This window comes from Triticum aestivum, chromosome 4B (genome assembly GCF_018294505.1).
Source record: "Triticum aestivum cultivar Chinese Spring chromosome 4B, IWGSC CS RefSeq v2.1, whole genome shotgun sequence".
Classification (NCBI taxonomy): Eukaryota; Viridiplantae; Streptophyta; class Magnoliopsida; order Poales; family Poaceae; genus Triticum; species Triticum aestivum.
Genome location: NC_057804.1, coordinates 357,584,843 through 357,608,687, shown reverse-complemented (window position 1 = coordinate 357,608,687; position 23,845 = coordinate 357,584,843). Strand labels below are relative to the sequence as shown.

At 46.0% G+C, this 23,845-nt stretch overlaps 1 long non-coding RNA gene across 1 annotated transcript; it reads left to right on the top strand.

Annotated features, from left to right (window-relative positions):
- The first annotated feature begins 1,276 nt into the window (after positions 1-1,276).
- Positions 1,277-2,177, top strand: LOC123092174 (uncharacterized). The gene is made up of 2 exons (XR_006444375.1): positions 1,277-1,446; positions 1,749-2,177. It is a non-coding gene; the product is annotated as an uncharacterized lncRNA (long non-coding RNA).
- Positions 2,178-23,845: the final 21,668 nt, after the last annotated feature.

The following is a 23,845-nucleotide window of genomic DNA, read 5'->3' as shown; positions in this document are numbered from 1 at the left end:
CCGAACCGGAGCGGAGCCCACCCATTCCTCCCCAACCTCCCACGTGTTTCCTCCTTTTCCCCGATTCACCTGCCGCCATGAGCACACCATGCGCCGCCCCACCGCCGCTCCCAGCCACCGTGCCACCCCGCCCCAGATCCTGCCGTCGCAGCGCCCCCACCCACGGATCTGGCTGTCGCGCCTCCCCGCTCCAACCCCAGCTTTCGGCCACGCGCAAGACTCCATCTGGCGGCGCCACGGCGACCTCCACCAACCAACCTCCGCTCGTCGGGATCCTTCGGCTGCGCGACAGCCACCAACCCGTGTCCCAAGACGCCGGGATCCTGCCACCGCGCGACCCTCCTCCACCTTCCACTGTGACCTTCCTCCACTTGCCACCACGACCTTCTCCCTTCCGCCGCGCGCCCATCGCCTCCGGCGGTTCCGCCTGCATCACCTCCACCTCTCATTGCCAGCCCCCGTGTGCGGCTCCCTCCAGTTCCCTCTGCGCCCGCCTCCAGCTGAATTTCCCCATCCCTGCTTCCTCCCGGCCCCTACGTCCCTGGTGTCGGCCACGTGCATCACCCCCAGACACACACCTCTCGGCGAGTGGAGCTCCCGCGTGCCGCCGCGTGGATGTAATTACCACTGCCTCCCAGCACGCAGATCGAGCCATGGCCGGCGAGATCGACCACGGCTGCGGCCTGAGTGCCCATCCATTCCTCCCCTGTAGCTTCCTCTCCTTCCTCGTCGTTGTCACCTGCTATTGCTTCCACGCCACGAGCTGACCCATCTCAGGCCAGCGTCCCTGCGCCCAGCCGCTAACCGGTGACATGGTCGCCCGCTGCCGGCCTCCTCCGTCACGCTCGTGAGCTTCTCCTCGCCGACCAGGTTTGGGATCTCATACTACTTACGTTCGGCTCCTCTGCACTCTACAGTTCAGTTGCTACTGATGTTGTAGCTCCTAAATCTGTCCTCCACTTAATGCAGTGGTGATTCTCAAGCTCCCTACGATGATCAGCACGGAGAAGCCAGCACACAAGGGTGTCAGCACCGTGGAGGCAGGGAGCTTGCTTGCCTTGAAGATGACATGAAGGAAGAGACTATAATTGTCGCACGTTCATGAAGCCCTTGACTCAAGCATCAAAGAGAAATTAGTTGTTTAAGTAGCGGTGGAGGAATATGTGTGTCGATGCATGATTTGAGGCAAGAACTTTCTTTATAACTTTGATCTTGGAAGCAAGGCACTGACTGATTACTAATTTACTTCTCTGAACTTATCAAACAACTGCTACAGGTCCAGTGATGTATCGTTGCATCTTCCGACGGCCGACGATGTCGTTGCATCTTCCGACGGCCGACGATGTCGTTGCGGTGCGTTTGGCTTCACAATGCACAGCTGAGAAGGCAACTATGCTGACCGATAACCTGAATCTAAGGACTGCCGTCATGGCTCTTCTGGCATCGGTGCGGTAATTCTTTGGATTAATAACTTAATTAAGGGAGATGATAGACTACGTAACAACATGAAGGGACGAAAACGAGAGCCTTATACATTGAAAAAGACGATAGATTTTGATGTCTGAATTTGGTTTCTTCCCCTGTCCTAAAATTGTATCCAGATCAAATCGCCGATTCCTTGTATCTAGACCAAATCACCAATTCCTTTCCATGTCCTGTTTTGTATTGTTCTCTAAGTGATTTTGATGTCTGAAGTTCAACTGTATATGTAGGTGAAAAAACTGATGTTTTTGTCTCATTGGTTTCAGTTTCACAGGTTGGTTTTCTTTATCTCCAAAAGTGCATCAACGCTGTGGAGTATTTATTCTCGTGTTCTTGCATCATTCATTGAATCCTATGCGCCACTGTCACACACCTTCATGCCCGTCCCTGGATCAAGCGTCATCCGAGGTGCAGCACCGCCCTGGGCAGGTCGTGAGCACTCCTTCAGTCGTCACCTGCACATCGGCAGGAAATCCAGTGCCTTGATGCATCTTCCTCATATACATGAGCTCTTCTCTCCGGCCTCGTGTAACGACGCCGGCCGCTGAGTTGGACCCAAAAAAGTAGTGTGCGACTCACCCTTCCATCCCCTCTCTAGTTCTTCCATTGTTTTTGAGTTTTGGTCTGACTTGAAAAAGAGTATGTGTTTGGCAGCGACGGCATGGTCACCGTGAATAAATAAATTTTGATTGTAAGTTTCCACAAAATGCAGATTGTTCAGTCCAGTTTGACTCCAGGTTGAAGTTTGATGCATTGTACGTGATTGATGTACATTATATACTACTCCCTCCGTTCCGATTTGAACTAAAACCACGACGAGTAAATCGGAATGAGGGAGTATTATAAATGCATCAAATGTCCTGCCATTTGGATGTATTGTGCAGTCCAATGTGACTCCAGGTTGAGAGAACTGAGGAGTTGTTCCTAAAGCAGGTGGCTCGCTGCCGGCACTTGTCTATCTAGGGTTAGGGTTGCGATGGCGATTGGCGATCGTGAACTTCCGCCACTGCCGCCAGAGCCCTTCCCCGACGGGAGCGTCACGGACCGCCGGGAGAATCCCTCTCGGACTATGACTCCGATGTCCTCTGTGTCTACGAGTATCCGTCCCGTCCCGGGAACACATCTACGTGCGTCCAAGGAAACCAAAACCCTAGGGAAAGGTTTTTAACTAGAGAGATCAGATCGGATAGAGCTGCTTCGCGACCGCGTCCGGCCCCCCCCAAACGATCCAGATCCCGCCCCTGCACAGCCCTAGCTCAGGTTTCGCCCTCCTATGGAGAGAGCCGCGTCGGTCATGGAGGGTGGGGGTGATCATGGGGGAGTCGATGAGACTCCTACCCACCCGAAGCCCTTTGGTGCCGGCAGGCTCGTGGCGGTCAGGCGGGCGCCGGAACGGATTGAGACAAGGGAGGATGCTTCAGAGGATGGGAACTGGGACGGACCGACAGACGGAGGAGGGCTCCCGGAGGATGCTGAGAACCAGATCGATGGCGAGGTGGACATGGATGATGTGGCTTTCGTCTCGGTTGATTTCGAGGAGGAGGAGGAAGAGGAGGAAGAGGGCGCGCGGGAGACGTGGAAGCTCATGAGCTTGTACAGATCGCAGAGACGGCCTAGTGCAAAAACCCTATCAAAACACTTTGAGAAGATCTGGCAACTCAGAACGGGGGTCGAGTTTCAACCGATCAGGAATAATTTCTACACCATCACCTTCTTCTCCGAGGGCGATTACAAGTTTGTCGCAAGAGGGGGTCCTTGGATCTATGACAGTGATGCGCTGCTAGTTGCACCGTTCGACAACGAGGCTAGGCCATCGAAGACCTAGTTGGACGCAGTTCCTGTCTGGGTGAGGGTTTTCGATATCCCGTGGAAAAAGCAGACGCGGGCATATGGCAATGCAGTAGGAGGGGCACTAGGGGAAGTACTGGAGGTGGATGCCCCGGAGAACGGCCATGGCACTAATGAGTTCTTGCGCATCCGCATCAAGCTGCCATATAACAGACGATTGCAGAAAGAGATAACGCTGGAATATAAGGCCAAGGGGGAGATCAAGCGTAGTACTTTCAAGCTCAAGTATGAAAGAGTCCCTCACTTTTGCTTCCACTGTGGTTTTATGGGACATGACAAGGATGCGTGCGAAAAGAGAAGAATAGGGATGGCTGCCAAAGGATATGATTCTACGCTCCGATGCTCCCCGTTCAAGAAGTTTGAGCAGAGGCCGGCGTATACCCCATCACCGGGCCAACCGCGAGCCCGTAGGGCGATGGACTTCTCCCTGGGAAGTGCGGGATCTGCGTCGCAGTACTCGGCGCGATCTGAGACGAGCAGGAGCCAGCAACAACAACACCCCGTGATCCCCACCAGAGTAGATGCGCATGATGGTTTTGAGAACACTGAAGGTGTGGGGGCGGTGGAGGCGGATGAGCTACTGGCAAAGCATGTAGAGGGGCTCAGGGTGAGGCTTGATAAAGAGAAGCCGGAGTGCAGCAGGGTTCAACAAGTGAAGCTGCAGTTTGAAGCTAAGTCAGCGATCGGGACAGGGGCTCCACCAAAGCAACCCCGGAAGAAAACGACCGGGGGGCAAAAAAAAGTGCCAGCGGTCAAGAAGTGTGGCACGATGGTGAGGAGAGACACTCAACCTGGATGTGAGGACATGATTCCGGCGTTGCATGATCTGGACAACCTGGAGGTGTCGTTCGGAAGTGCTCGGGAGTCGATGGACTTTAATGATTCAGTATTGGGCAAGAGACATATGGAAAGCCTTAGGGGCCGTAACCTGATTGCACATGATGGCAATGCAGTAGTGCCGTTCGAGGATATGTCAGAGGGAGTAGATCAGAAAAGAGGGAAGGTAGGGGTGCAGCACGTCGACAATGAGGTTAGCAACATGGAGCGTGAGGAGGATCGGGAGGCAACCAGCCATGGGGCCGCTGGTAAGCTGACGGGGCCAAGTGTGGCGCCCCGTCAGTCGCAATGAGTTGCTTATTCTGGAACTGTCGAGGGGCAGGGAACTCTCGTACAGTTCGTGACCTTCAGGCTCTTTGTCGAGCACATTCCCCGAAACTGGTGTTTTTATGTGAAACTAGACAGCCAAAACAGAAAATGGAGAGAGTACGTAACAGACTTGGACTGAAGGGTTTTGATGGTGTAAGTAGTCAAGGAAAAAGTGGCGGCCTAGCCTTGTACTGGGATGAAAACGTGACAGTCAACATTGAGGATGTTAATGAAAGATGGATAGATGCTTTCGTAAAATTGTCCGACGATGACCCGCTATGGCGGGTGACTTTTGTTTATGGAGAGCCAAGGGTGGAGAATAGACATCTCATGTGGGAGAGCTTATGCAGACTAAGAGGTAATTCAGATTTGCCTTGGCTGGTGGCAGGGGACTTCAATGAGGCGATGTGGGATTTTGAACATTTGTCTTCTACGCCCCGACCCCGAAATCAAATGGTCGCTTTCAGGGAATGCTTAGAGGTCTGCCAGCTTGCAGACTTGGGATTTGCGGGCCATCCGTTCACATATGATAACAAATGTGGTGGACGCGCCAACGTCCAAGTGCGGCTGGACCGGGCGATGGTGGATAGTCAGTGGCGTGATCAATTTCCGGAGTGTGAAGTGGCTCACCTCACGTCCCCTTGCTCGGATCACTATCCCATCATCCTTAGATGTGCATGGGAGACTCGCGTGCGCACCGGAAAGACGCGGCGATATGAGGTTATGTGGGAAAGAGAACTGGCGTTGCCAGAGGTAGTCGAGGCGGCCTGGAAATCAGCCGGTGCAGAGAACCACCGGAGCAACATCAGCACGGCCCTGCGGTCGACTTTGCTGGCGCTGCACAAGTGGAGCAGCAAGAAGGTGGGTAACATCACAAGGGAAATTGAGAAATCCAAAACAAGATTGGAGGAGCTTACCAACATGAATGCAGACCGTAATGATATACGGAAGGAATCTGATCATATGAACGAACTTTTGTACAAGGAGGAAATGATGTGGCTCCAGCGCTCGCGAGTAGAATGGCTAAAGCATGGTGATCGAAACACTAAGTTTTTTCACTGCAAGGCTAGATGGAGAGCACGCAAGAATAAATTCAAGGGTTTGCTTGATGCAGAGGGAAGATTCCAAACTGCTCATCACATTATGTCAGGTATGGCGCTCGCTTATTTTCAGAATCTCTTTGAAGCTGACCAAACCTTGCTCCCTGAGACTGTAGTACCGCTGTTTGCGGAGGTGATTACGGCTGAGATGAACACAAAGCTCTGTGGCCAGTTCTCTGACAAGGAGATCAGTGACACGTTATTTCAGATAGGCCCCCTCAAGGCACCGGGACCGGACGGCCTCCCGGCCAGATTCTTTCAGCGCCATTGGAGCATTATTAAGGATGATATCATTGCAGCAGTACGCAAGTTCTTTGACACGGGGGTTATGCCGGAGGGAGTGAATGATACTACAATTGTCCTCATTCCAAAAGTGGACAATCCTAAGACGATGCCGGAGTTTAGGCCCATCAGTTTATGCAACGTTGTGTACAAAATCATCTCAAAATGTCTGGTCAATCGGCTCAGGCCTATCCTTGGCGATGTAGTGTCTGAGGAGCAGAGTGCCTTTGTCCCAGGGAGGCTCATCACTGACAATGCCCTCATTGCATTTGAGTGTACACACTATATAAGGCAGGAAAAGGATCCGGAGAGGAGCTCTTGTGCGTATAAGCTGGACTTGTCAAAAGCGTACGATAGAGTGGATTGGAGATTTCTCGAGCAAGTGATGCAGAGAATGGGTTTTGCGAGCCAATGGGTGAAGTGGATTATGGCATGTGTCACCTCGGTTCGGTATTGCATAAATCTCAATGGAACCCTCTCAGATTCGTTTGCACCGACACGCGGGCTTCGGCAGGGAGATCCCCTTTCCCCTTTCTTATTCCTTTTAGTGGCTGGCGGTCTTGCTGCCATCTTGCGCCAGAAAGTGCAGGTGCAAGAGATCACGCCCGTAAGGGTATGCCAAAGGGCACCTGGCATCTCGCACTTGTTGTTCGCCGATGACACTTTGCTATTCTTTCGAGCGACTGCGGCTGAAGCCAACAACGTCAAGGAGGCTCTGAACTCTTATGCTCGAGCTACAGGCCAACTCATCAATCCACACAAATGCTCCATCTTGTTCGGGGAACACTGCCCTGCTAATATCCGTGAGGAGGTCAAGCAAGTGTTGGAGGTACAGCAGCATAGCTTTGAAGAGCGCTATCTGGGGTTACCTACCCCATCCGGACGCATGACCAAAGATAAGTTTCAGAATATGCAACAGAAATTTACAAAGAGGATGGTGGAGTGGGATGCGGCACAATTACTTGCGCAAAGCGGGAGAGAAGTCTTGATCAAGTCAGTGGCCTTGGCGATCCCCACATACATTATGAGTGTGTTTCGCCTCCCTGCCTCCACCTGCGAGGATCTCATGCGGATGATACGCAACTTCTATTGGGGCGTGGAGAAGGGCAAGAAGAAGATGCATTGGAAGGCGTGGACCCACCTAATCAAACCAAAAGCACAAGGGGGGCTCGGGTTCCGCGATCTTAGGCTCTTCAATCAGGCGCTACTGGCACAGCAAGCTTGGAGGCTGCTGTCCAATCCGGACAGCTTGTGCGCGCGTCTCCTTAAGGCACGGTACTACCCCAATGGGGAGCTGGAGGACACGGTCTTTTCGTCGGGGGCTTCTGCCTCTTGGCAAGGGGTGCAACATGGGCTGGATTTGTTGAAGCAAGGGCTAATCTGGCGAGTGGGGAACGGTGAGTCTATTCGTATATGGCGCGATAGCTGGATTCCGAGGAGGGGCTCAGGCAAACCCATCACCCCGCAGGGCAGATGCAGAGTGCGGCGAGTCGCAGATCTCCTGGACAATCATGGTGCCTGGAAGACGGCAGTGATCAACCAAATTTTCTACCCGGTTGATGCGGAAGAGATACTAAAAATTAGAACGTTGCCCCGGTTAGGTGAAGACATTATCGCATGGGCTCCAGAGAGGAGCGGCACCTTCACGGTTCAGAGTGCTTATCGACTAGCTCTGGAGGCTCGGTTGGGGCCCTCATCAGTCGCGGCGAGCAGGGCACCGAACGGGCGACGGGCCGTCTGGTCCTACATATGGAGGTGCCCTGCTCCTCCTAAGGTGCGCACCTTTATTTGGCGACTCGTCACTAATTGTCTACCCACCTGGGTGAACAAGAAACGTCGGGGTCTTGAGGTTTCTGACTTGTGCCCTCTCTGTGCTTCCGAGCCGGAGGATACGTTTCATGCGTTTTGCAGGTGCCCACGGGCCGTCGGGCTATGGCAAGCTATGGAAGAACACTGGCGCATCCCTGGGGTGCGGTCATTCAGGAGGACGGGATCGGAGTGGCTCGCCCAAAGCCTTTGCGACCTCCCGGACCAGGAACGAATGGAGTTGATGATGCTGCTATGGCGCTGCTGGCACGTTCGAAATGAAATCACTCACGACAAGAAGCCGGCCCCAGTCGAGGTTTCCTGCCGCTTTCTGTTGAGCTACGTGGAATCCATCATCGGGGCGCATAACCGGACTGAAGCCGATCCGGTGAAGGGCAAGCAATCGGTGGAGATGCTGCACTCGATGGCGCCAGTTCACGCCCAGGAAAGCAGCTCGTCCCCGGTCAGATGGTCCCCTCCCCCGGCGGGCTGGGCCAAACTCAACGTCGATGGGTCCTTTTGCCCCACGACGGGATCGGCTGGAGCAGGCTGTTGGGGAACGTAGCAGAAATTCAAAATTTTCCTATGCGTCACCAAGATCTATCTATGGAGAGACCAGCTACGAGTAGAAGGAGAGTGCATCTACATACCCTTGTAGATTGCTAAGCAGAAGCGTTCAAGTGAACGGGGTTGATGGAGTCGTACTCGTCGTGATTCAAATCACCGATGATCAAGTGCCGAACGCACGGCACCTCCGCGTTCAACACACGTACAGCCCGGTGACGTCTCCCACGCCTTGATCCAGCAAGGAGAGAGGGAGAGGTTGAGGAAGACTCCATCCAACAGCAGCACAACGGCGTGGTGGTGATGGAGGAGCGTGGCAATCCAGCAGGGCTTCGCCAAGCACCACGGGAGAGGAGGAGGAGGGAGAGGGGTAGGGCTGCACCAAGAGGGAGAGAACTCATGTTTATGGCAGCCCCAAACCTCAACTATATATAGGGGGAAGGGGGGCTGCGCCCCCTTTAGGGTTTCCCACCCCCAAGGGGTGCGGCCAGCCCTAGATGGCAAAGGGGTGGCGGCCAAGAGGGGAGAGGAGAGGGAGGCGCACCAATATGGGCCTTAAGGCCCATCTGGACTAGGGTTTGCCCCCTCCCACTCTCCCTTGCGCCTTGGCCCCCTTGTGGGGGGCGCACCAGCCCTCCTAGGGGCTGGTCCCCTCCCACACTTGGCCCATGCAACCTTCTGGGGCAGGTGGCCCCACTTGGTGGACCCCCGGGACCCTCCCGGTGGTCCCGGTACAATACCGATATCGCCCGAAACTTTTCCGGTGACCAAAACAGGACTTCCCATATATAAATCTTTACCTCCGGACCATTCCGGAACTCCTCGTGACGTCCGGGATCTCATCCGGGACTCCGAACAACATTCGGTAACCACATACAAACTTCCTTTATAACCCTAGCGTCATCGAACCTTAAGTGTGTAGACCCTACGGGTTCGGGAGACATGCAGACATGACCGAGACGTTCTCCGGTCAATAACCAACAGCGGGATCTGGATACCCATGATGGCTCCCACATGTTCCACGATGATCTCATCGGATGAACCACGATGTCAAGGACTTATCAATCCCGTATTCAATTCCCTTTGTCTATCGGTATGTTACTTGCCCGAGACTCGATCGTCGGTATCCAATACCTTGTTCAATCTCGTTACCGGCAAGTCACTTTACTCGTTCCGTAACACATCATCCCGTGATCAACTCCTTGGTCACATTGCGCATATGATGATGTCCTACCGAGTGGGCCCAGAGATACCTCTCCGTTTACACGGAGTGACAAATCCCAGTCTCGATCCGCATAAAACAATAGATACTTTCGGAGATACCTGTAGTGCACCTTTATAGTCACCCAGTTACGTTGTGACGTTTGATACACCCAAAGCACTCCTACGGTATCCAGGAGTTACACGCTCTCATGGTCAAAGGAAGAGATACTTGACATTGGCAAAGCTCTAGCAAACGAACTACACGATCTTTGTGCTAGGCTTAGGATTGGGTCTTGTCCATCACATCATTCTCCTAATGATGTGATCCCGTTATCAACGACATCCAATGTCCATAGCCAGGAAACCATGACTATCTGTTGATCACAACGAGCTAGTCAACTAGAGGCTCACTAGGGACATATTGTGGTCTATGTATTCACACGTGTATTACGATTTCCGGATAATACAGTTATAGCATGAATAAAAGACTATTATCATGAACAAAGAAATATAATAATAACACTTTTATTATTGCCTCTAGGGCATATTTCCAACAGTCTCCCACTTGCACTAGAGTCAATAATCTAGTTCACATCGCCATGTGATTAACACTCACAGGTCACATCGCCATGTGACTAATACCCAAGAGTTTACTAGAGTCAGTAGTCTAGTTCACATCACTATGTGATTAACACTCAATGAGTTTTATGTTTGATCATGTTGCTTGTGAGAGAGGTTTTAGTCAACGGGTCTGAACCTTTCAGATCCGTGTGTGCTTTACAAATCTCTATGTCATCTCCTAGATGCAGCTACCACGCTCTATTTGGAGCTATTCCAAATAACTGTTCTACTTGGAGCTATTCTAAATTATTGCTCCATTATATGTATCCGGTCTCTCTACTCAGAGCTATCCGGATAGGTGTCAAGCTTGCATCGACATAACCCTTTACGACGAACTCTTTTACCACCTCCATAATCGAGAAAATTCCTTAGTCCACTAGTTACTAAGGATAACTTTGACCGCTGTCCTGTGAGCCATTCTTGGATCACTCTTGTACCCCTTGACTGACTCATGGCAAGGCACACTTCAGGTGCGGTACACAGCATAGCATACTGAAGAGCCTACGTCTTAAGCATAGGGGACGACCTTCGTCCTTTCTCTCTATTCTGCCGTGGTCGAGCTTTAAGTCTTAACTTCGTACCTTACAACTCAGGCAAGAACTCCTTCTTTGACTGGTCCATCTTGAACACCTTCAAGATCATGTCAAGGTATGTGCTCATTTGAAAGTATTATTAAGCATTTTGATCTATCCTTATAGATCTTGATGCTCAATGTTCAAGTAGCTTAATCCAGGCTTTCCATTGAAAAACACCTTTCAAATAACCCTATATGCTTTCTAGAAATTCTACATCATTTCTGATCAACAATATGTCAACAACATATACTCATCAGAAATTCTATAGTGCTCCCACTCACTTCTTTGGAAATACAAGTTTCTCATAAAACTTTGTACAAACCCAAAATCTTTGATCATCTCATCAAAGCGTACATTCCAACTCCGAGATGCTCACTCCAGTCCTTAGAAGGATCGCTGGAGCCAGCATACCTTTTAGCATCCTTAGGATCGACAAAACTTTTCTGATTGTATCATATACAACCTTTCCTTACGAAAACTGGTAAGGAAACTCGTCTTGACATCCATCTGCCAGATTTCATAAATGCAGCTTATGCTAATATGATTCCGACGGACTTAAGCATCGCTACGGATGAGAAAATCTCATCGTAGTCAACTCCTTGAACTTGTGAAAAACTCTTCGCCACAAGTCGAGCTTCATAGACGGTGACATTACCGTCCACGTCCGTCTTCTTCTTAAAGATCCATTTATCTCAATGGCTTGCCGATCATCGGGCAAGTCCACCAAAGTCCATGCTTTGTTCTGATACATGGATCCTATCTCGGATTTCATGGCTTCTAACCATTTGTCGGAATTTGGGCCCACCATCGCTTCTCCATAGCTCGTAGGTTCATTATTGTCTAGCAACATGACTTTTAAGACAGGATCACCGTACCATTCCGAAGTAGTACGCGTCCTTGTCGTCCTACGAGGTTCGGTAGTGACTTGATCCGAAACTTCATGATCAATATCATAAGCTTCCACTTCAATTGGTGTAGGTGCCACGGGAACAACTTCCTGTGCCCTGCTACACACTGGTTGAAGTGATGGTTCAATAACCTCATCAAGTCTCCACCATCCTCCCACTCAACTCTTTCGAGAGAAACCTTTCCTCGAGAAAGGACCCGATTCAAGAAACAATCCATATTGCTTTCGGATCTGAATTAGGAGGTATACCCAACTGTTTTGGGTGTCCTATGAAGATGCATTTTATCCGCTTTGGGTTCGAGCTTATCAATCCTGAAACTTTTTCACATAAGCGTTGCAGCCCCAAACCTTTAAGAAACGACAACTTAGGTTTCTCTAAACCATAATTCATACGGTGTCATCTCAACGGAATTACGTGGTGCCCTATTTAAAGTGAATGTGGTTGTCTCTAATGCCTAACCCATGGAAAATAGTGGTAATTCGATAAGAGACATCATGGTACGCACCATATCCAATAGGGTGCAACTATGATGTTCGGACACACCATCACACTATGGTGTTCCAGGCGGTATTAATTGCGAAACAATTTCCACAATGTCTTAATTGTGTGCCAAAACTCGTAACTCAGATATTCATCTCTATGATCATATCATAGACATTTTATCCTCTTGTCACAATGATCTTCTACTTCACTCTGAAATTACTTGAACCATTCAATAATTCAGACTTGTGTTCATCAAGTAAATATTCTCAACATCTACTCGAATCATCTGTGAAGTAAGAACATAACGATATTCACTGCATGCCTCAACACTCATTGGACTGCACACATCAAAATGTGTTACTTCCAACAAGTTGCTATCTTGTTCCATCTTACTGAAAACGAGGCTTTTCAGTCATCTTGCCCATGTGGTATGATTTGCATGTCTCAAGTGATTCAAAATCAAGTGAGTCCAAACGATCCATTTGCATGGAGTTTCTTCATGCATATACACCAATAGACATGGTTCGCATGTCTCAAACTTTTCAAAACGAGTGAGTCCAAAGATCCATCAACATGGAGCTTCTTCATGTGTTTTATACCATTATGACTTACATGGCAGTGCCACAAGTAAGTGGTACTATCATTACTATCTTATATCTTTTGGCATGAAAATGTGTATCACTACGATCGAGATTCAATAAACCATTCAGGTTTAATACTAATCTTGATGGTAGAGGGAGCGTGAGATGTTTGATCACATCAAACTTGGAAACACTTCCAACATATATCGTCAGCTCACCTTTAGCTAGTCTCCGTTTATTCCGTAGCCTTTTATTTCGAGTTACTAACACTTAGCAACCGAACCGGTATCTAATACCCTGGTGCTACTAGGAGTACTAGTAAAGTACACATTAACATAATGTATATCCAATATACTTCTATCGACTTTGCCAGCCTTCTCATCTACCAAGTATCTAGGGTAATCCTGCTCCAGTGGTTGTTCCCCTTATTACAGAAGCACTTAGTCTCGGGTTTGGGTTCAACCTCGGGTTTCTTCACTGGTGCAGCAGCTGATTTGCCGTTTCATGAAGTATCCCTTCTTGCCCTTGCCCTTCTTGAAACTAGTGGTTTCACCAACCATCAACAATTGATGCTCCTTCTTGATTTCTACTTTCGCGGTGTCAAACATCGCGAATACCTCAAGGATCATCATATCTATCCCTGATATGTTATAGTTCATCACGAAGCTCTAGCAGCTTGGTGGCAATGACTTTGGAGAAACATCACTATCTCATTTGGAAGATCAACTCCCACTCGATTCAAGTGATTGTTGCACTCAGACAATCTGAGCACAAGCTCAACGATTGAGCTTTTCTCCCTTAGTTTGTAGGCTAAGAAAATTGTCGGAGGTCTTATACCTCTTGACGTGGGCACGAGCCTGAAATCCCAATTTCAGCCCTCGAAACATCTCATATGTTCCGCGACGTTTCGAAAACGTCTTTGGTGCCTCTACTTAAACCATTTAACTGAACTATCACGTAGTTATCAAAACGTGTATGTTCGATGTTCGCAACATCCACAAACGACGTTTGGGGTTCAGCACACTAAGCGGTGCATTAAGGACATAAGCTTTCTACTGATCGCATAATCGCTACTGTCAACTTTCAACTATATTTTCTCTAGGAACATATCTAAACAGTAGAACTAAAGCGTGAGCTACGACATAATTTGCAAAAGGTCTTTTGACTATGTTCAAGATAATTAAGTTCATCTTATGAACTCCCACTTAGATAGACATCCCTCTGGTCATTTAAGTGATTACATGATCCGAGTCAACTAGGTCGTGTCCGATCATCACGTGAGACGGACTAGTCATCATCGGTGAACATCTTCATGTTGATCGTATCTACTATACGACTCATGCTCGACCTTTCGGTCTCCGTGTTCCGAGGCCATGTCTGCACATGCTAGGCTCGTCAAGTTAACCCTAAGTGTTTTCGCTGTGTAAAACTGTCTTACACCCGTTGTATGTGAACGTAAGAATCCATCACACCCGATCATCACGTGGTGCTTAGAAGCGACGAACTGTAGCAACGGTGCACAGTTAGGGGAGAACACTTCTTGAAATTTGTGTAAGGGATCATCTTATTTACTACCGTCGTCCTAAGTAAACAAGATGCATAAACATGATAAACATCACATGCAATCAAATAGAGTAGTGACATGATATGGCCAATATCATATAGCTCCTTTGATCTTCATCTTCGGGGCTCCATGATCATCTTGTCACCGGCATGACACCATGATCTCCATCATCATGATCTCCATCATCGTGTCTTCATGAAGTTGTCACGCCAACGACTACTTCTACTTCTATGACTAACGCGTTTAGCAATAAAGTAAAGTAGTTTACATGGCGTTCTTCAATGACACGCAGGTCATACAATAAATAAAGACAACTCCTATGGCTCCTGCCGGTTGTCATACTCATCGACATGCAAGTCGTGAATCCTATTACAAGAACATGATCAATCTCATACATCACATATATCATTCATCACATCCTTTTGGCCATATCACATCACATAGCATACCCTGCAAAAACAAGTTAGACGTCCTCTAATTGTTGTTTGCATGTTTTACGTGGCTGCTATGGGTTTCTAGCAAGAACGTTTCTTACCTACGCAAAACCACAACGTGATATGCCAATTGCTATTTACCCTTCATAAGGACCCTTTTCATCGAATCCGTTCCGACTAAAGTGGGAGAGACTGGCACCCGCTAGCCACCTTATGCACCAAGTGCATGTCAATCGGTGGAACCTGTCTCACGTAAGAGTACGTGTAAGGTCGGTCCGGGCCGCTTCATCCCACAATACCGTCGAAACAAGATTGGACTAGTAACAGTAAGCATATTGAACAACATCAACGCCCACAACTACTTTGTGTTCTACTCGTGCAAAGAATCTACGCAATAGACCTAGCTCTGATACCACTGTTGGGGAACGTAGCAGAAATTCAAAATTTTCCTACGCGTCACCAAGATCTATCTATGGAGAAACCAGCTACGAGTAGAAGGAGAGTGCATCTACATACCCTTGTAGATCGCTAAGCGGAAGCGTTCAAGTGAACGGGGTTGATGGAGTCGTACTCGTCGTGATTCAAATCACCGATGATCAAGTGCCGAACGCACGGCACCTCCGCGTTCAACACACGTACAGCCCGGTGACGTCTCCCACGCCTTGATCCAGCAAGGAGAGAGGGAGAGGTTGAGGAAGACTCCATCCAACAGCAGCACAACGGCGTGGTGGTGATGGAGGAGCGTGGCAATCCAGCAGGGCTTCGCCAAGCACCATGGGAGAGGAGGAGGAGGGAGAGGGTAGGGCTGCACCAAGAGGGAGAGAACTCATGTTTATGGCAGCCCCAAACCTCAACTATATATAGGGGGAAGGGGGGCTGCGCCCCCTTTAGGGTTTCCCACCCCCAAGGGGTGCGGCCAGCCCTAGATGGCAAAGGGGTGGCGGCCAAGAGGGGAGAGGAGAGGGAGGCGCACCAATATGGGCCTTAAGGCCCATCTGGACTAGGGTTTGCCCCCTCCCACTCTCCCTTGCGCCTTGGCCCCCTTGTGGGGGGCGCACCAGCCCTCCTAGGGGCTGGTCCCCTCCCACACTTGGCCCACGCAACCTTCTGGGGCAGGTGGCCCCACTTGGTGGACCCCCGGGACCCTCCCGGTGGTCCCGGTACAATACCGATATCGCCCGAAACTTTTCCGGTGACCAAAACAGGACTTCCCATATATAAATCTTTACCTCCGGACCATTCCGGAACTCCTCGTGACGTCCGGGATCTCATCCGGGACTCCGAACAACATTCGGTAACCACATACAAACTTCCTTTATAACCCTAGCGTCATCGAACCTTAAGTGTGTAGACCCTACGGGTTCGGGAGACATGCAGACATGACCGAGACGTTCTCCGGTCAATAACCAACAGCGGGATCTGGATACCCATGATGGCTCCCACATGTTCCACGATGATCTCATCGGATGAACCACGATGTCAAGGACTTATTCAATCCCGTATTCAATTCCCTTTGTCTATCGGTATGTTACTTGCCCGAGACTCGATCGTCGGTATCCAATACCTTGTTCAATCTCGTTACCGGCAAGTCACTTTACTCGTTCCGTAACACATCATCCCGTGATCAACTCCTTGGTCACATTGCGCATATGATGATGTCCTACCGAGTGGGCCCAGAGATACCTCTCCGTTTACACGGAGTGACAAATCCCAGTCTCGATCCGCATAAAACAATAGATACTTTCGGAGATACCTGTAGTGCACCTTTATAGTCACCCAGTTACGTTGTGACGTTTGATACACCCAAAGCACTCCTACGGTATCCAGGAGTTACACGCTCTCATGGTCAAAGGAAGAGATACTTGACATTGGCAAAGCTCTAGCAAACGAACTACACGATCTTTTGTGCTAGGCTTAGGATTGGGTCTTGTCCATCACATCATTCTCCTAATGATGTGATGCCGTTATCAACGACATCCAATGTCCATAGCCAGGAAACCATGACTATCTGTTGATCACAACGAGCTAGTCAACTAGAGGCTCACTAGGGACATATTGTGGTCTATGTATTCACACGTGTATTACGATTTCCGGATAATACAATTATAGCATGAATAAAAGACTATTATCATGAACAAATAAATATAATAATAACACTTTTATTATTGCCTCTAGGGCATATTTCCAACACAGGCATGGTGCTCCGGGACAATGCGGGAACGATTATCTTCTCTTCATGCCGCCAACTTCGAACTTGTGCAGATGCCTTGGAGGCGGAGCTGGCCGCGTGTATGGAGGGCTTAAACCTGGCAATCCAGAGCCGATGCCGGTGGAGATCGAGACCGACTGCCTAGTGGGCATCAATATGCTGAGGGGTAATTCTGTCGATCGATCCCGTTATGCTATGTTGATTGATCAAACCAAGCGCTTCATGTCTGCTAGCCGAGAAGTGAGATTAGCTCACATCTCCCGTGATCAAAATAAAGTTAGCCACTACCTTGCAACCTTTGGTAGAGTAGAAGAGCGCACTGCTGTGTGGCTCGGTTCTGGTCCAGGCGATGTGACGGATCTTTGTAAGCAAGACCTTCTATCTGGGTAATCAATAAAGTTTTACCCTTCGCAAAAAAAAAACAATGTGACTCCAGGTTGAAGATTGTAGTAGTATATAAAACTATGTACACTCTCGTGCTGGAAAATTACAGCGGCGTGCAGTCGAGCCTCCAACAAATAGAGCAAGTGGAGATGAAAAAAAAATGAAGCCACTCTACTACTTCTATATGAAAAAAGGAGCTCACCTAAAAAGCTGGATGTTCATTAATTAAAAAGAGTAGTTAAAAGTACAACACTATGATGTTTCTAAAAAAATCTAGTTCCTTTTATTGTTTTAATATTCAAAAAAATGTTCGGTTTTATTTCCTCCATATCTAAAACACAAATGTAGAAGTTCAAAAAACATTTAGCAAGAAGTTTGGAAAAATACTTAAAAAATGTTTATAAAAAATGACTTTCCTCATTTGTAAAAAAAATATGAGAAGTTCATATAAAAATGGAAACATTTCAAAATTTTTTATAAAACATGATTTTCCCCATATAAAAAAACCTAGAAGTTCGAATTAAAACAACAGAGCGGTTCAATGCTTAACAACAAATATAATTTTTTTATGTTACTGACCAATAAAACTAAGAAGTTCAAATTGAATTCTAGATTTGTGTACTATGAAAGCAAAAATGGATGTTTGTAACTTTATGTATTGAATCCTACATTTGTATGCTAATATTTTTAGTGAAGTATGATTGAAAAAAAATGTGAAGTATGATTCAGGAAACATACTTCATGGACATTCTTCAACATAGATTCAGGGTACAAATGTTATCTTGTATTTTTGTAAATGCATGTAGCATACCAAGTGTATATGTATTGTTGTGTGTAATTTTCTTAAATTTCAATAGCATGCGAAGTTCATGTTTCAGAAATTCATAAGTTCACGTGTACTACGTACTGAAGAAATTCATCAATGAAATAAAAGGACCGCCTATGTCATTTCACCGACAACAAAAAATTCCAAAAATGTCGCGAGACAAAAATGCAAAACTTCAGAAGATATAACATAGTAAGTTCGTAGAAAAGGTGGAAAAAATAATTATGTTTTGTAAGTTTAACCATTTCTAAAAAATACCTTCAAGTTCAAGTTTTAATAATAGGGTGGCACAATGTTTATTACAAACCTGTAATTTTCCCATTACCATAGAATAAAAAAACGGTGTTTCTAGTTTTTAATAAACAATTGGAGAAGTTCAAATTTAAATAATATAGAAGTTCAAATTAAAAAAACCAAGTAGTTTAAAAAGTTTGTAAACATGGATTTGCCCCCTTTTTTTAAGATCTGGAAGTTAAAATTTAAAGAAGTGAGTGGTTCGATGTTTATTACACAACTAGGACATTTCCCTATACTAATGGATAACACCAAAAAGTCCTAATTAAAAATATGAAGTTGTTTGATGTTTATAAAAATCTTAGATTTTCCCCGATACTAAAGATACACAATGATATTCAAAATACAAAAGATAGAGCGGTTCAATGTCTCTAAAAAACTCAGATATTTTCACGTAACCAAGAGAAGTTCACATTGATAACTACCAGAAGTTCACGTACTACACGGTGTGCATTTTGTATTAAAAAAGAATGAAAAAGCAAGGGCTAAATTTTTTGTTGCTGGAAGTTCAATTGCTTGGCACGAGAAAGTTCAAAAATTCTTGTGAGAGAGTTTGAACAAAAATATGTGACAGAAGTTCAAGATGAAAACAGCAGGGAGTTCAACTACTATACGAAATGCGTTTCAGATAGGAATATAAAAATATAAAACAAAAGGCTTAAAAGGTTTGTTGTAAGAAGTTCACGTTCTTATCTCGGTGAAGTTCAAGATCTCTAGTGCGAGACGTCCGACCTTCAATTACAAGTAAAAAACAGGCAAAAAACGACGTTGTTTTTGCCATTTTTAAAACTGCTCTCAAACAACAAAAAATTGTAATGTTTGTCTACATGAAAAAGATGCTCCTATTCATAAGCTTTCCAATGGTATATCGTATGCTATACTCCGATGAATGGTTTAAAAGTTTTTATGTATACCATTTAAAACACATTTTTATGCTTTCAACAAAATATTTTGAACCGTCACGAGTATGGAAAACGGATCAACACGAAAAGGTTGTGTATTTTCAACAGTTTTCCATCGTTATATCATTTTCTCAATTCCGGTAAGTGATTTGGGAGTTACGGGCAAAAAACAGCATGTCAAAAACAGAGTGAAGTTTAGACACACATGCCCTAGAAGTTCAACTACTTCACGCAGTGCATTTCTGTTCGCGGTGAAGGCAGAAATCATGCTCTCGTCATTTTCTAGTTTACTTCAAAACGGCAGGAATATCATTTGTGTAAGTTCTAGTCCTCAGTCGGAGAAAGTTAAAAAAATTATTGTGAGAGAGGTTTGTACAAAAGGAATATCATTTGTGTAACACCGATGAATTGATGAGAAAATTACAAACAAAAATACGTCACAGAAGTTCAACATGAAAACAACAGGAAGTTCAAATACTACACTGAATGAATTTCAGATGAAAAACTTTTAAAACCGCCACGAGTATGAAAAAATGATCAACACGGGAAAGTTGCGTATTTACAAAAACTTTCCATCTGGATATCGCTTGCTCAATCCCGGTGAGTAGATGGAGAGCTACGAGACAAAAACACGTGAAAAATAGAGTGAAGTTCAGGTAGACATGCCGAGAAGTTCAAGTTCTTCACGCGGTGCATTTTCGGAGAATCTGTTTCACGACAAAGGAAGAACGCACGATCTCTCTGTTTTCAAAATTACTTGAAAACGGCTAGGAATCAGAGAAAACCATCAACATGAAAAAGTTTCACATTCTCCGTAGCTTTTCAATGGTATATTATTTGCCCCATTCCGATAAAGTTTGTAGAAATTACGGCCAAAAAACTTTTTTAGCCATTTTCAAAATTGACTTAAAACCGTAAGGAATTTTGAGAAACAATAGATACAAAAAAGTTTTGCATTCCGTCAAGATTTCCAACGCCATATTATTTGCTGCATTCGGACGTACGGTTCAAAAATTAGCTCGAAAATACAAATTCGGAGGAACTTGTATCGTTTTCTGAATTACTTTTCAACTGTTCAAAATTAGAAAAAACTTTCAACATGAAAAAGTATCGCATTTTCATAAGCTTTCTAACGCCATATCATTTGCCTCAATTGGATTAAACGTTTAGAAATAACATAAAAAAAATACAAACTCGGCTTTTCGGTTTGTGAAATTTATGATCCAAATTACTCTTTAACCATAGGGAATTATAGAAAACAATCAACATGTGGAAGGAGCGGTTTTGCAGCAGCTTTCCAATGCCATATTATTTGCCTCATTCCAATAAATGGTTTAGAAATGCGATCGAAAATAGGATTCATGGTCTTTATATGAAGAAAAAAAGGTTTTCAAAACTGCTCTTAAACCGCTTACATTTTGCCAAAAATTCAACTTGGGTCATGATACCCGTGTCCATAGCTTTCCAACGATATATCTCAAGCCTCATTTGGACACTTTTTAGCTGAAGTTCAACCTAGTACTCGGGGAAGGTCAGGTTGGGTAACTCAGGAAGTTCAGGTTGTGATTAGAATATTATTCTGATCCCGTGATCAGAATAGTGTTTATGTGTGTGTGTGTGTGTGTGTGTAGGGCTAGACAAGATGCAACAAGATGCCAGTACAGGTGATGCCTGCTTCCCACACTAATTACTAGCCACACCAAGTTTTTCAGATCTAGGTTTGAATGAAGATAGATACCACGTTTGTGTCAGTTCATTAGTGCTGCTATGCTCTGCCTACATGTTACACTATTGGGTTCATTAGTACTACATGTGTGCTGCATCAGTGACACATGTTCCTGTGATGCACAAGCTGACAGTACATTGCAAATGCTTGCATCTGTTCATTACACCCCTGCCACTTGATGCACAATTTGGATGTTGAGGTTATTGTCAGTACCTCTAATATGGTAGCTTCAGTTCAAGTAAAAAAAACTTATGCATCAGTCCAAGTAGCTAGTACTAAGGTTGAGCTACCACTGAAAGTTGTATATTGTTATTTCTAAGAGTACATGTCATGTAGTTGCGTCAGTTCGAATGAGTAAAAAGACTGTTGCTGAAAAATATACAATTTGTTACACAGTAAGTTCAATGATATAGAAACTAGGAGTACTTGTAATGTAGATGCATAAGTTCTAGATGAAAAAAATAAGAGAAGACATTCGTTCATGTTTATATATATCCACATTGTTTCAAATTTCAATGTTCAGTTTGCAAGCAGTGCACCATATGTTTGTGCATCTATTCTAGAGAAAAAAATGAAAAAAAACTGTACATAGGAGATGCATCAGTGCTAAAATTTTTACATCAGTACATCAGTTCTTAAGATGTCCATACGTCAGTTCGACTGAAACTACGTCAGATTACAAAAAGGGGCAAGTTCAACTTGTACATTACCTTTAGTACATGACATGTTACCCATATCATGTACATGAGAAAATGCAGAAAAGATTAATCCCAACACTGTTGAATGTCATTGTAGAAACAAGCAAGGCGGCACACACATGGAGGGTTTGATGATCTAGGCAGATATGAGGCACCGCCTGGTTGGGTAACACCAAAAATAGCACCTAGATACTTCAACAATACAGGCATATTTCAAGCTACACCAGAATCATCAGAAGCACGGTCTAGTTCTTCTCTGCAGCAAACACTGATTGTTAGGTATACAAGCTTTGCCACTACTGGGGTGCAACAATGTCTGCAATGTCCCCAGAAACAAATATTTTTCTTCCCTAGCACATGTAGAAAGGCAAGGACACCCAGGCTTCCACCAGTCGCTCCATCAACAGCAATCATCCGTGCTGCAAAAGCAGTTGCGACGGGAAGACCAGGCGAAAGAGACATGAATGTTCACCACTCTAGGAGGGTGCAGAGTACAAGATATGAGCCATATAGACAGGAGAAACCTCACAATGAATCTGAGGCAAGACGGCCGTACAATGAGACAGAGAGCTTCATCAACATTGCTCCCTCCAAGAGATGCATTGTTGCATGTGCCAAGGGTGACACCACCCGCGCCCATACACGAGGGTGAATAGCAAACACCGGATGCAGCACAAAGCTATACACATGTAAGTATCCATTAAGAAAAAAAACATACAAGCACAGTCCACCCCTAGTACTATGATAACACCATCTAACATTTTCATCACTGTGTTTTTGTTTGCTCACTGTTGCGTGCATCCACCTAACATTGAAGCTTACGTTCTACCAAGGCTAGAGATGTGCTTTGAATGTTTCAAAGAAGCAAAGGACTTCTACAACGTCTATGCAAAGCACGCGAGTTTTGCTGTCAAGGAAGGCCCGAAGGTTGATAACAGAATCTACCTTTATTGCACGTGTTATGGAGTCTATGAATCGAAGGTGTCAGAAGCAAATAGACAGCGGAACAAGACCACAACCAGGACTAACTGCGGGGCTAAAATGAGGATGAAGAGGGAAAAGGATGGAACACTTGTCTTAAAAGAGATAATCTGGGAACACAACCACAAGCTACAGCTCACCCCAGAAATGCTTGTCTTTTTGCACTCCCGCAAAATCTTTGACAAGACGATCTGGGAGTACATCAAGTACATGCAGCTCAAAGGCATTGAACACGCGCAAATCATGAGCATACTGGGTGGTGATGACCCCGGTAGCTACTTCCTGAAAATGAATGCCAAAGACCTAATTAACATGTAAGTACAAACTTGCTCTCCTCCCAAAAACCCCCTCTGTCCTTTTTCAACTGTCAGTACAAATATATTACGCAATGCATTACCTGATGTCAGTTCAACATGCATTTTTGCAGTAACTATTCACTTTTAATATGAAGCAAAGCAAAGAATTCAAGGATGGATGACGAGGACGATGTCCTGAAGACTGTCAACTTCTTTAGGGAGATGGAAGCAATAAACAGGGAATTCTTCTGCGACATACAACTTGATGAGTCAGACAGAGTGAACAACATATTCTGGGCGAACGCGAGCTGCCGAGGGGCATATCAAGACTTTGGTGACTGTGTGACGTTTGACACCACGTATAAGACCAACAAATACCATATGCCACTTGGAGTGTTTGTGGGTACTAACAACCACTTTCTTACTACAATCTTTGCTTTCGCCCTGATAAGAGATGAGGATGCAGATTCATTCAGATGGCTTTTCAAAACATTTTTAAAATGCATGAGAGGGAAGGCTCCTACATGCATCCTCACAGGTACAACTGCAATAAAAAACCTAACCCTAAACCCACCCACCCCCCCTAAAAAGGAAAATAACATAGTAAAAATGTTGTGTTAGTTCTATTTGTATATATGCACAACCATCTGCTGATCGCTCTGAGTCTATTTTCTCATTACCAGACCAGTGCCCGGCAATGGCTTTGGTGATCCTAGATGTTTGCAAGAACACAATACATAAGCTATGCCGCTGACACATTATGAAGAAGTTCAGGGAACACCTCGCGTACCTGTACAACCTCCAAAAAACCTTTAAGGATGAATTCACAGCAATCCTCAACTAGCCCCTGATGCCAACTGAGATACGTACAACCTCCATGATGATGCCACGATGGTGGAAATGTGGAACGAGCGCGAGAGATGAATATCAGC